Below are 12,220 nucleotides of genomic sequence, written 5' to 3'. Positions count from 1 at the left end.
TTGTGAACTACGGGAACACAGATTCCAGGCTAACTCAGCCGATGTCTGTCATTCTTCTTTGCAGTGGTCACAGTTAGGTGAGAACTGCCACTTGACTAAGCAAATGGGTTGGCCGGTGGCTCCTACTGCTATTAACAAGGGGGGAAGCAGGCATTGTGTGAGGGGCCCTGGCCAAAGATCTCGGTGGTCATATAAGGAGCCGGGGACTGTGAGTTCACTGTTGGGCTTTACCTCTGACACTGGTCTGTCGTGTGACCTTGGGGAGGGCCCTTCATCTTTCTGTGCTCAGTTTTCTCATCCATAAGGTTATACTAGTGAAGGTCTTTACACCTATTTATTTGATCCTAAACTTTTTGAAACCAGGGCCTGAGCTACCCGCCCCACCAGTTTCTCGTCAGAAGGGTATGGTTTTTTTTTATATAGTCCACTCTGTTTCTCAAACACAATGGGCTGTGTAGTGGTTCAGATGATTGGCTGGTTACAGTTCTAAAAATAGAACCAGTCACTTAGAACCTCTGCTAATTGCCCCCCTGAGGGGACACCTTCTCCTCTTTTAGATTTAACTGGAAATGCACATATTGTGTGGCATCTGAGGGATTCATGAGCAACAAAGCTGGAGGATTTAGAGGAGAGAGGACTGTCGACCATGTGGCCCAAGGTTTCTTACAGAGGAGCCCTTGGTCTAGTCCTATTAGCTTGCCAGCTGCCTCCACCTGCTCGGCTCAGCAAAACCTTGTTGCTCTTCCAAGGCTTCTGAAGCATCTCCCACATGGCCTTCCTCAGTCCTTCTCATTCTCCTGGAGAAGGGGTCCCCTTCCTCTTCTCTCTCTGTAAGCATCACTTTGTTGTGACATGCTGCTTTGCCCCATGGATGTCTGTGCCTGTGCTCAGTTACATGGTCTGAACATCACATCCCATAGAGCACCCACATACAGCCGGTAAATGGAGGATTCACTCAGCTGGGTCTCATTTCCTTCTTCTGTTGCATGTCATGAGTCCTCACCCCATCTGTTCTGTTCTCCAGTCTCAGTAAGTACATTTCTCAACCATTTTCTTAAGTGCTATGGAGGGCACTGTGAGGGGCCTCCCTGATCTCCATGCAGAAATGGAGGAATTGTTTCTCCAGCTCCTGGGAGTGCAGTGAGGGCTCAGCCATCAGTGCACCGCACAACTGCCTAGCTACAGGGAACCCCTCCTTGAAGGTCATGCTCCTGTCCTACAGCAAACCCCGTGAGTGACTGAACTATAGGAGTTTACATGGGCTTCCCACCCCAATTTGATATAACTGCAAAAGGCCCTTAGAGATTCCTGTGAGATCAGTTGAGGCCTTCATTAAGACTGTATCACCACCCAAGTTCTCTGTCTGCTCTTCCCTGTTATCGCTATTGATCCCAAGAGCACCCCTAATAGAAGTCATGCGCACCAACTCCAACTCAGAGCCTGCTTCCCAAGTACCTACTGCGCACCAGACACTATTCCAGGTTGTGGGGTTAGAGTGGTGAACGAGAGCAGGTCCCTGCCCCGATAGAACATTATTCTCTTGGGAGGAGACGGACAATAAACAAATGCACATATCAGACAAATAAGGGAGTGAGAAAGTGACTCAGGAAGTAGAAGAGAAAGGATATATATATATATATATATATATATATATATCATATCTTGTCATGTATAATGTGGTTTATTTTTGCCCACATTTTTGAGGGTAAAGTAAGGATACATGGTATGTATACATGGATATAATGATTACATACCATGGGTATAATAATGAGCATAATAATTCCATGTATAATGTACACAAAAATGCACACATATACATGGGAAAATACAGTATATATTTTTTAACACCAGCCAATTTGTGCTTTGTTGACTGTGTACTTCTGCAGTGGGTATAGCTGCTCCTTCCACTGCTGCTTCTTGGTCTTCAGGTTCTGATACAGGGTGCAGCCAAGGGGCGGGGGCCCCAAAATTTGGAATGGTGTCCAGAATTCAAAGTGTATAGGAATATTGGAGAGACATATAAGATGTCCTCACACCTCCCCCCAGGGGGAAGAAACGAATGGAGCAGGGCCATTGAGAACTGTTTTGCATAGCAATAGTTTTGCAGCTAACCTCTGGAATGATTATTTAACATATCTATAACCTTTAACTGGTTTCATAGATATGTTAAATAGCTGTGGCCAAGTTTGGAGCCAGGGAGAAGGGAGTAAGCTGGGACTCAGGATGTAACCAGGGGCTGCGCTCCTGAGGGAAGGGCCTGTGTGAAAGCTTGGAAAAAATGGGCTCCAGGACATGAGGCCATAACTGCCCAGGTGAAAGGGAAAACCACGCAGTTTTGCCAGAATGGAGATCCCTGCAGCCAGGTGAAGAAGAAAGCCACATGCTTTTGGTGGAGTGCAGACCCCTGCAGCTTTGGTAGAAGAGGCCCACACGGCTTTGGGGTGCCCCCTTGGGCTGCGTGGCCTGGAAAGCAAGAGAGACTTTGACTGGAACTGGGTACAAAGAACTCTTGCCAGTGGACCATGAGAAGGTGCCACATGACTGGATTAACTCAAGAGATCCTGCATACACGGTGATACAGCTGATGGTGCCAGCGGCCTGAAACACAGACGTGTGTTCCTTTCCTGATTTACGGTACCCGGAGTTGGGACAGTGGGAGAAGGGAGCTGTGTGGGTGTAGGTGTATACCCTAAAGGACTTTGATATTTTAGTGGCGGCATTAAGCCTGAATAGCATTAAATAAAGATTTTGTTTCCTTTTTACAAATCTCTGGCATTGAGAGATGTCTTTTCAATTGGCGGCGGACAGAAGAACCCAGTAGATACTAGTATTCTGTCCTTGGGAGGGGCCCCTGTTGTATAGCAGTTTTCGGCCTCCCTAGGTGAGCCGAATATTGTATTACCCCTCCCTCGGACCTCTTGTTCGATAACAGTTCCTCTTTGTGCTTGTTGAGCCAGTGGCACCCGGCTCGTGTTTTCTTGGGCCTCATATCCAGGGGCACGTGCTTCTTGCCTTTGTAGAATTTCCTGAGGTTCTCTTTCTGAGTCTGGTTAATGATGTTGAGAACATGGGCAGTGAAGGTGCAAACCACTTGGATCTTGGAGAGCTGGGAGACACCGCCTGTCACTGGTGATGCACAGCTGGGACAGCTTCGCTTTCAGGTCATCCAGCTGCTGCAGCAGCCACTTGGTGCCAGGAAGGTCTCCAGCCTTATTGAGTGTTAGTCAATTGCTTGAGGGCAATGCTGAATGGTCAGTGTAGGGAAAGAAAAACTTTTCCTCTATCCTTTTAGATTTAGTTCCAGGAGACAAAAGACAGATTAACAGGAGCAAGTTTTATTTGCATACATATGAGGGCTTCACTGAAAAGAAGTGAAAACACACAGAGGGGGTTAGACCCAGGGGGTTAGGTACCACTTCAACAAAGGGTGGTAAAATCATAGAGAAGCGACTGGACAACGGAAATACTGGGATGGTTTGGGCTTTTAGGGCCATTCATTTGTGGGAAGGTGACCAGGAAATGTGTGGTAAAGAAAGGTTGCTCACTAAGGTTTGTTATGCAGACGCCAGTTAATGACGTCTTCAGGGGTAAGAGTCACCTCCCTTGATTAAAAGCGGTCTCTGCTTTTGGTGCTGGAGAGGTGTTGGGAACCACCCTGCCTGGTTTCAGGAACTGTAACTGCCTCCCATGGCTAAGGGAGCGACCTCCGGGATGCGGGCCCCAGGAGACAAAGCTTGTCTCTGGCAGCAAGTGCGATTTTGCTTCTTCCCTGCCCCCAAAGCTTGGTCGATGTCCATGGTGGGTACGACCCCTCAGAGAGGGGCAACCTAGGCCAGACACGATCATTGGAAGGACTCAGGGGGCTGTGACAAAGAGGGAGCGATGGACCCTCATCTCCCTGGCTATTGTGACAGAGCCTGAGTCCCCATTTCTGTCTGGCAGAAGTGCTGCCTGGCTCTAATCCACTTAAGCCTAAAAACCTATGATGGGGAACGTGGTGCAGCCCTGTGCTGGAAAGGGTGGGTATCTGGGTACATCAGGCATAACAAAGAATATGTAAAAATTCTGTGAAACCAGCTTTGTTTAGAATGCTTTCAGGTAAATGATAAGGGTCCAAGCAAGAAGCTTGTTCCTCAAAGTTTTATGGCTTGTTAGCTATCTGACCGTGACTGAGAATAAGCCCTCATAGTTCTTTGAATGCTATCTATGTTTGATCCTTACCTGTATTCTTGGGCAAACGAACCCAATAAAAGTCCCTTGAACAGGGAGCTCTGGGCCCTTTTCCTTTGAGGGATCAGCCACCTTTCCTCCCCAAGCAGATCATGTCTTGGTAGTGTTTACTTTCATCCGTGGTGGACCGGGGAGACTTTTGGGGCAAAAATGCCTCCACAGAGAGGGAGATGCCTTTACAAGGGAAATGTGTGCCCTGCTTTTAGGTGGTAAGAGGGAGGACAGACAGTTGCTCCCATGCATATTTCCTAACTGCCTTCACCTCAAAGTAATGCTTAAATCCAAGCGGCATATTTTGGAGTAGCCTATCCTGACCCCCTCTGTCAGCTAAGGAGGTCCTGATCTCCAACACAGCAGTGTCTAGAAAATATGAAGTAGAAATAGTAAATCAAACAGAAAAACCAGCACGTTATAGTGCCTGTCTAAAACTAGAGAAAACCCAACTTTATTTGTAAATCCACCTCCTACCCCGCCCTTTATATACCCTGCTGACACTGCTCTAGTTCAGGCTCTCAGTTCTCAGCTGGACTTCCCAGGAGCCTCCGAACTAGTTCTCTCTTCCATTATTTTTCTCTGGAAGCCTGTCTATAGACCCGGTTAGATTACGTATTCGTAACTGTCAGTGTGTCACTGGCCCACTCAGAATCCCAGTTTTTCAGTCCCTGCGAGATAAAGTCTAAACTAATTTTTATTTTCAACACTTTTCAGTCTGGCCCCCAGTTTACCCATGGCACTCGTGTATCCCCATCTTCCCTTACCGGAACATCCTGCTCCACTGAGACTCATTCACTCGACCGTCCTTAACCTCCGCATGCTCTTGAACCGCATCCTGCTCCGTACTTAGAACACTGCAGCCTCTCTTCCTGTCTGAGGTACTTCACATGGACTGCTCAGGCAGCACCTCTTCTTACCCCTTCTCCATCCCCAATACCACCCATCGTTTATATTACTCCTTTAGCTCTTACATATCTCTAAACTGATAATTATCTTTTATGCGTCTATTTCTTGCCTCCCTAGCTAGATTTTAAGCTTTTAGCAAGGAAAAGTTATGCCTTTTACTTCTTTGTCTGACCCTCAGCAGTTTTGCGCTTGGAAAGTCAACCCTTTTTCAGCAGTTAATGTTGTGTGCTGACTTAGAGACAAAAAACATTCCGCCAGGGAGCCCTCATGCGACACTGATTGGTGGTTCCAATTACAGGAAGCGCACAGGGGAAGCCACCTCCCATTTGTTTTCACTCCATTAGGAAATTCTTTGTGTTAATTCAACATTTTGTCCTATGACCCATTAAGTAAAGCTTCTTTGAAAGCAATTCAATTAAAACCCCGTGACTTTTGCAAGATTGCCAACAATTCTAAACTCTCTAGGCAAAACTAGGGCGCATAAAACGCGAGTTTTCAGACATCACCGTGGCAGTGGAGGGGCGCTGCAGCTCAGGCTTATGTGGGGTGAAGTTCTGACAAGTTCCTCCCACACGGCTGAGGTCACTTGGCTGGTAAATAGATTTCCTGGATGTAGCTTACTGTCCAAAAGCTGCAGCGACAGCCAGTGGGAGTGGGGAGCGGTTGGGGGTAGAAGGATTGAGTGAAAAACAAAAGGGACTCATGGAGAACAGTGTGGTGATTGCTGGGGGGAAGTGGGGCATGAGGGGACTAAAAGGTAATGTAAAAATGCAACAATGATTTCCAAAAAAGCTGCAGCACAGGTCCTGGCCAGGTAGCCCGGTTGGTTAGAGTGTCCCCCTGATACATTGAGGTCATGGGTTTGATCCCCGGTCAGGGCACGAAGAAGGACAATGAGTACAGTGAGTACATGAGGACAGTTACGTGCAATGAGCACTTAAGTACGTGGAGCAACAAATCACTCTCTCTCTCTTTCTCCTGTCTTTGCGCTCTCTCAAATCATTTCTTTAAAGCTGCGGGATAAGAAATGCAGACTGCTCCAGTTCAGTGTGAACCCCAAACATGTACATACACACTCTTCTTTTGCCTAAGTAAGTATACTAGCAACCTGGGTGTGTCGACACAGCCCCAGCCACCAAAGTTAAAAACCACAGTCACCACTTTATAGTATCTCAAGTTCTTCATTCCCCAAGTGAAAGGTCACCTTCTCTGAAGCTGTCTTTTCTGCACTGAGAATTGCCATGTTCCCAGCAAAGATTTATTGATAGTTTACAATCCACCAAATTGCAATAAACAATACAAAGAAAAATAATGGCTGAGTTCTTTCCTCGAGTTAACAATCTACTAATAGGTGGCAGATAATATAAGGTTATTAAGTTCAAGTTCAGGTGCCAGGAGAGATGTATACATTGGAAGGGGTGGTAATACATAGAAGGTGGGATACCTTGGGTGGAAGGGAAAGGACAGGTCAAAAAAGACTTCAGAGAGGATGTCTTAAAAGATGCTCACTTGGTTGGCAGTTCCTCAATAAGCTAAACATGAAACAAACATATGACTCAGTAATTCCACTCCTGGGTGTGTATCCCCCAAATGGAAACAGGTACAAATAAGAACTTTGTCCACAAACATTCACAGCAGCACTATTTAGGAAAGCAAAAAAGTTGAAACAACCCAAATGTTTATGAATGGATGAATGGATAAGCAAAATAAAGTATATCCATATAATGGAATATTATTTATCCATAATGCACCAGTTAAATGCTGTGCTAATGTGCTACAACATGAATGAACCTTGAAAACATTATGCTAAGTGAACGAAGCCAGACACAAAGGCCACAGATTGCTTGATTCTGTCTATATAAAATGTCTAGAATAAACAAATCCATAAGACAGCAGATTAGTCATTGCCAGAAGATTTGGGGAGGTGGTGGACATGGGGAGTAAGTGCTTAATAGTTATAGGGTTTCCTTTTGGGACGTTGAAAATGTTCTGGAATGAGGTATGTTGAGAGTGAAGACAGCACCAGGTGTCAGACCAGAGGAGTCAGACTGGACCTTGTTGGATCAGCAACCTCGGGACTTGAGTTCTGGCTAAGAAAGAACTCAGAGCCAAGTGCAAACTGTAAGAGAAAGTTTATTTAGAAAGTCACAGTGATTTGCTTTGAGCTGTAGGAGAAGTGGACTCAGGAAATAAGGTACAGAGGCCAAAGAACAGTGCTTGGAACTGAGAAGACAGAGAGAAGTAAGGAGAAGGTACCTTGGGGAAGGGGGTGGGGAAAGGCTCTGGCAAACTCTGTAGGGAGAGCCACCACGCTGGGTCCCTTATCTTGAAGTCTCAGAGGAGTATTCCAATAGAATATTCATCAGCTTTCCAAGTGTGTCCTGTCAGAGTTGTGGTCCCTGCTGATTGGTCGGGGCCAGAGCAGGGGGTCATTAGTCAGTGCAGCTGGTATCAGCCATTAGTGAGGTCAGCCATGGCGTCTCTTGTCTGGGGGGCTGCTTTTCTGGGCCTGGAGCTGAAACATTCCTGAGGTCTGGATGTATTTGATGTGGGTCAGAACCTCATTGTCCTGGGGGCTCAACAATGCTCAGGGCTCTTCAGCCCTCTTGCCCTTTCTCTATCTGAGAGGTCTAATCACATGACCAGCAATGACCATGACTATGGAGGAAAGGTCAGGGGAGGGTCTGAGCTGCATGACCAGGATATGAAAGGCCCGGGGGTCTAAACTGTGTGCCCAGTGATACACTAGGGGAGGCAAGGTCACCCTGGGTCCAGGTCACCCAGTTTTGCCCCTTGCTAGGTACTCACGGCTTTCTGCCCCGGTGACCTTCTGTACCTGCTCCATCATCCTTGCTCTGCTCGTGCCTGTCTAACTGCTCACCATAGGTAGTGATAGCGTTGCTCAGTGAGTGAATGTACTACATGTCACTGAATTGCCAAACTGTACCTTTAAACAAGTTAAATGGTAAATTTTACATTATGTGTATATAATAATAACAACAACTATAATAAACACACACACAATTGACACAGGGGGACGGAATATTATGGGAAGAGGGAACGAATCCATGTGGACCGGAAACTACCCGGTGGGTGGCTTTAAGAGATTTGATGTGACCGGTGCCCATAGCATCTTCTAATCACTGTGGCAACCCCATGCCTTCCCAAACACCCCCAAGGGGTAGTGTCCCTAGCTGAGAACTGCTTACTTAGACATCAGGTGGTTTCCAAATTAAATGAAAACATGCCCTTTGTGATTACCAGCGTATTTAAATTAGAACTCATTTCCAAGAGAGGATCTCAGCTCATTGATTCAAGGTCATCGACACAGGAGAGGCACTACTCTGGCATGGTGTTATTGTGATGTTGTAAATCTTCACAGAATAGGCAGATCCTTTGATTAATTAAAACTTATTGCTCCATTAGGTATGACATGTACTGAAATTCAGGAAATTGTATTAAAATATGGGCAGGAAGATAGTTTTGTGTCAAGACAAAAAGTCTTTATGATATTTTATTTAAAGGTGATTTCATGGCAACACAGACTTGGAACATGGCCTTGCTTTATGAGACACTTAAAAATAATGTGGTGGGCCACTCTGAAAAGATTAAGTGTTATCGGTATTGAACTGCTTCTTTAGGACTCTGTCCATTAAGTGATACTGGATGCTATTGACCGGGTGGGGGTAAGCCTTTTGAGGCCACATTTTCTGACCGAAATAGTTTAAAAGGGACACAAACAGAAGGGAAACCCAAGTTTACTTTTGCTTCGAAACACCCTTCCAGGAAAGGCAGTCTGCTAGCACATCCATTAAAAAGCAAACTCATCACTAGGTCAGCTTGCAAATGACACCCACCTCCATTTGTCTCTGGGCCTTGGTCAGGTATGGCTTTGGTCAGAATTCCTTTGTTCCCTCTCTGATTGCTAGGACATCTAAATGAGAACCTTGTTACAAGGGAGAATCTTAGCCTATTGAGTCGAGGTCTTTAAAAATGGGTGGCAAAGAATGGAATGGAGGGAAGGGGAGAAGGAAGAAGACAAAAAGCTTAAGTGACTACAATTCACCTGCACAAATATATACCCCAGTAGATACAAACAGCATTTCTTTTTAACAAACATTCCTGTCATGGACCTAAACCCCCACAAATGTGTAAGTGCAAACACTTATCTACACATATAGATGCACACACACATCCCTGTAAGAGATTGAAAAAGAATAATTTAGCACATAATTATGGTGCTTCTTTTAGGTATCAGACCTTATTCAATTGTCTTAGTGCCACCCTGGACACCAGCTCGTCCCTTCTGTCACCTGCACCAGTGCAACCACACCAAAGTCCATTCTCCTGACCTTCCCCATTGCCTCTGCACCCTGTTACCTTCTGGCATAAAAACACAACTTCCTTTAGGTCCCTGACCTGGGTGTTAACACCACCCTCCACCTCACCTCCCAGCAATCTCTTAATTGTACCATCAAATGGCTTTTCCCACTCCTCGACTTCTTAGATGTTTTGCAGCACTGAGTCTTTCAATAATTCACCTGAGAAATGTTTGTTGTGAGCTTCCTGTGCACCATTGTGGTTCCAGGCATTAGGAATACAGATAAGACGGATAAGATCCCAAAACCCTCTTTTCCTTAGTCTCCAGTGTGCAGAGGGAAGAGTTTCCCTTCTTTCCCCTCTTAGTGCTTCTGCATGGCCTCGGAGTTCAACTGACATGAGACAGCTTAACAGGAGAAAATAGGCAACCTTATTACGTGTGCACGTAATGGGGGTCCTTTAAGGATGTGGGACCCTGGGGACAAATTGGGCAGTTGATGCATATATGTTATTGGAGAGAGGGGTGGTGGTTTGAACTTCAAAGAGGAGGAAGGCGATTCACAGGTAGCTGAAAAAGAGCAAACGTGTAGTGAGCAAATTCTTGCTGGGCTGCCAGAAACAGTGGGACCCAGAGGGGAGTCTACCAAACAGGCTTTGCTAGATATTAATTCATGTAGCCAAGGTGATTAGGCTGAGATGAATTGCTAAGAAGAATAGTTCCTTTTCTTAAGTAGGTTTTTCTCTCTGAATTCCTTCAGGAAGGGAAGAGGGGGGCAAAGGTTCTGGTCTTTTGTTTCTTAAAAATAAGCAGCTTAAAATAATTAATATCCCAAAAGGCATATTTTGGTGTAGAAAAACTTTGATCCCCCTCATGGTTCACGACAGTCTCCTATGGTTCAAGCACCTCAATTTCATTTGAATCAATACAATTGTTATTGAGCTAGTATCTGTCTGCTGTCTAAATCACGCAGCTAACTCCTGTCACTTTTCCTAAAGTCATTGTTACTAGACTAAAGGTGTTCATTTGCCTGAATGCAGCAAAGCTCAGTCAAACTCGAACAGGCGTTTGCAGCCAAGAATGTAAGGTTTTACTATTTCAGGAGATGATGCTAAGCTTGGCATTGCAGGTAAGGTAGTGTGCTTCAAGACCTGGCTCCCTGCTGGCTTCTAGGGGATGGGTTTTGTAGGGGACAAGGGTGTTAGGGTCATGGTGAGGATTGTGGCCCCATTGAAGACTGGTCAGCGCGAGGGTAGGGGATGGTTTGTCTCTGCAGCCGGCCCTGATGTTGGCCATGGCATCACCTCACCCGGTTTTTCAAGGTTGTGGGCAGTGGGGTCATCCTGGAGCTGAAACACAACTGAGGCCTAGATGTTATTCTAGTTTGACTGAAACTCCGCCTCTGTGGTGAACAGACCCAAGCCTTTGCTCCTAAGATCATTTGACACCATCCAGAACCTCATGGTCCCCAGGGCTTAATGACTAACGGAGTGGACAGGAAAGGGAAGGGGAGCCAGGTAAGTCAGGGTGCTCTGGACAAGGCCAGCTCGAATCCAAAGGAAAGCTGGAGAAAAGGTCATATTAAAGAAACGAAGTTTCTGCTTGGTTACACCACCAGTGGTTTTCCACTCCCTTCTATCACTGTCGGTCTGCCTCTCGAACAGGGATCAGTGTGAGCACAAACTGCTCAGGAAACTTCTCCTGTCTCTTCCTCTTTTGTTGCCCAAGGAACTCTCATCTCTTTCAGCACTTACTCACCTTACCGTTGGTAGAGTTATTTATTTGTATGTTTTATTTCATGTAATTCATGACTTCCATGAGTGCAGGAAATTTTTATTCATCTTTGTGTACTTCATAGGACTATTCAGCTGAGTAGTTGGTACTCAATAAATGTTTGTTGAGTGAATGATTGATCTCCTGTTTGGTTCAAAATACACTTCATCATTCTGCGTTTCTTTTTTCTCTCCCAGTAGTTCAAAACAAAACCCACAAGACATTAATTCAAAAAATGTGGATCATTTATTTCTCCGAAAAGGGAAAATATAACCAAGTACTGACATCTACTTGTGATAATGATCAATTTAGAAATTATATTGAAATTTGAAAACAAATTAATTATAATCAAGAAACATAAAACCATTCACTAATTATAGCAAAGAGTGAAATAACCTTGGAGTCCTCAATCATGGTCAAAAAACAGGATTCTAAATTAATTCAAAGGTAGGCAGTCCTTTGTGAATAGTTTGATTTATAGAATAACTTAAACAAGAATGGGAAAGTTGACATTCAGAACTCCACTCTTCAAGGCAACTTTTCCTTGCTCCCCAGCTGGGAGCAGTTTTGCCTTCTCTTGGGCAGATACACAGCTTGTGTGAGTAGCAGATAGCTGGGAACCTCTGTCACAACTGTCCCCAGTTTGGGACAACTGTCCCCAGTCTGATAGACACAGGCTGCAGGTCTGTGGGGACAGTGGGCTGAGGGAGATATGTTCGCAGCATTGCAGCAGGAAACACGAAGTAGATTTTTTATCCAAAAAAGAGATGCTACAAATTAGGCTAAATATATCAAAATAAAGCTCTTAATGATCCTCTTATATTATATTTTGAGCTAAATGGGTCTTGGAATCAGGCCTGGTAACCTAACCATGAAACCTTAATGGTTTCGGCAATTGCGTCTTGAATTTCTACCAGCAAACCAGCTTCTGAAACCCCCTCTTCCAGTACATTGTTTTAGCAGCTGGGAAAGCTCTCTCTTGTTCTTCCATAGTCCTAC

The 12,220-nt window shown here is 45.2% G+C and overlaps 2 pseudogenes; one reads left to right on the top strand and one right to left on the bottom strand.

Annotated features, from left to right (window-relative positions):
• Window positions 1-1,841: 1,841 nt before the first annotated feature.
• LOC128625976 (60S ribosomal protein L35-like) lies at window positions 1,842-5,168 on the bottom strand (annotated as a pseudogene).
• Window positions 5,169-7,784: 2,616 nt separating this feature from the next.
• The window catches only part of LOC119041722 (10 kDa heat shock protein, mitochondrial-like), a 73,119-nt pseudogene continuing 68,683 nt past the window's right edge, over window positions 7,785-12,220 (top strand).

The sequence above is a fragment of the Artibeus jamaicensis genome, unplaced genomic scaffold, assembly GCF_021234435.1.
Source record: "Artibeus jamaicensis isolate MK-2021 breed Jamaican fruit bat unplaced genomic scaffold, CSHL_Jam_final scaffold_1689, whole genome shotgun sequence".
NCBI classification, from domain to species: domain Eukaryota; kingdom Metazoa; phylum Chordata; class Mammalia; order Chiroptera; family Phyllostomidae; genus Artibeus; species Artibeus jamaicensis.
Note: the sequence above shows the minus strand (reverse complement) of the source record. Positions and strands in the feature narration are given on the sequence as shown.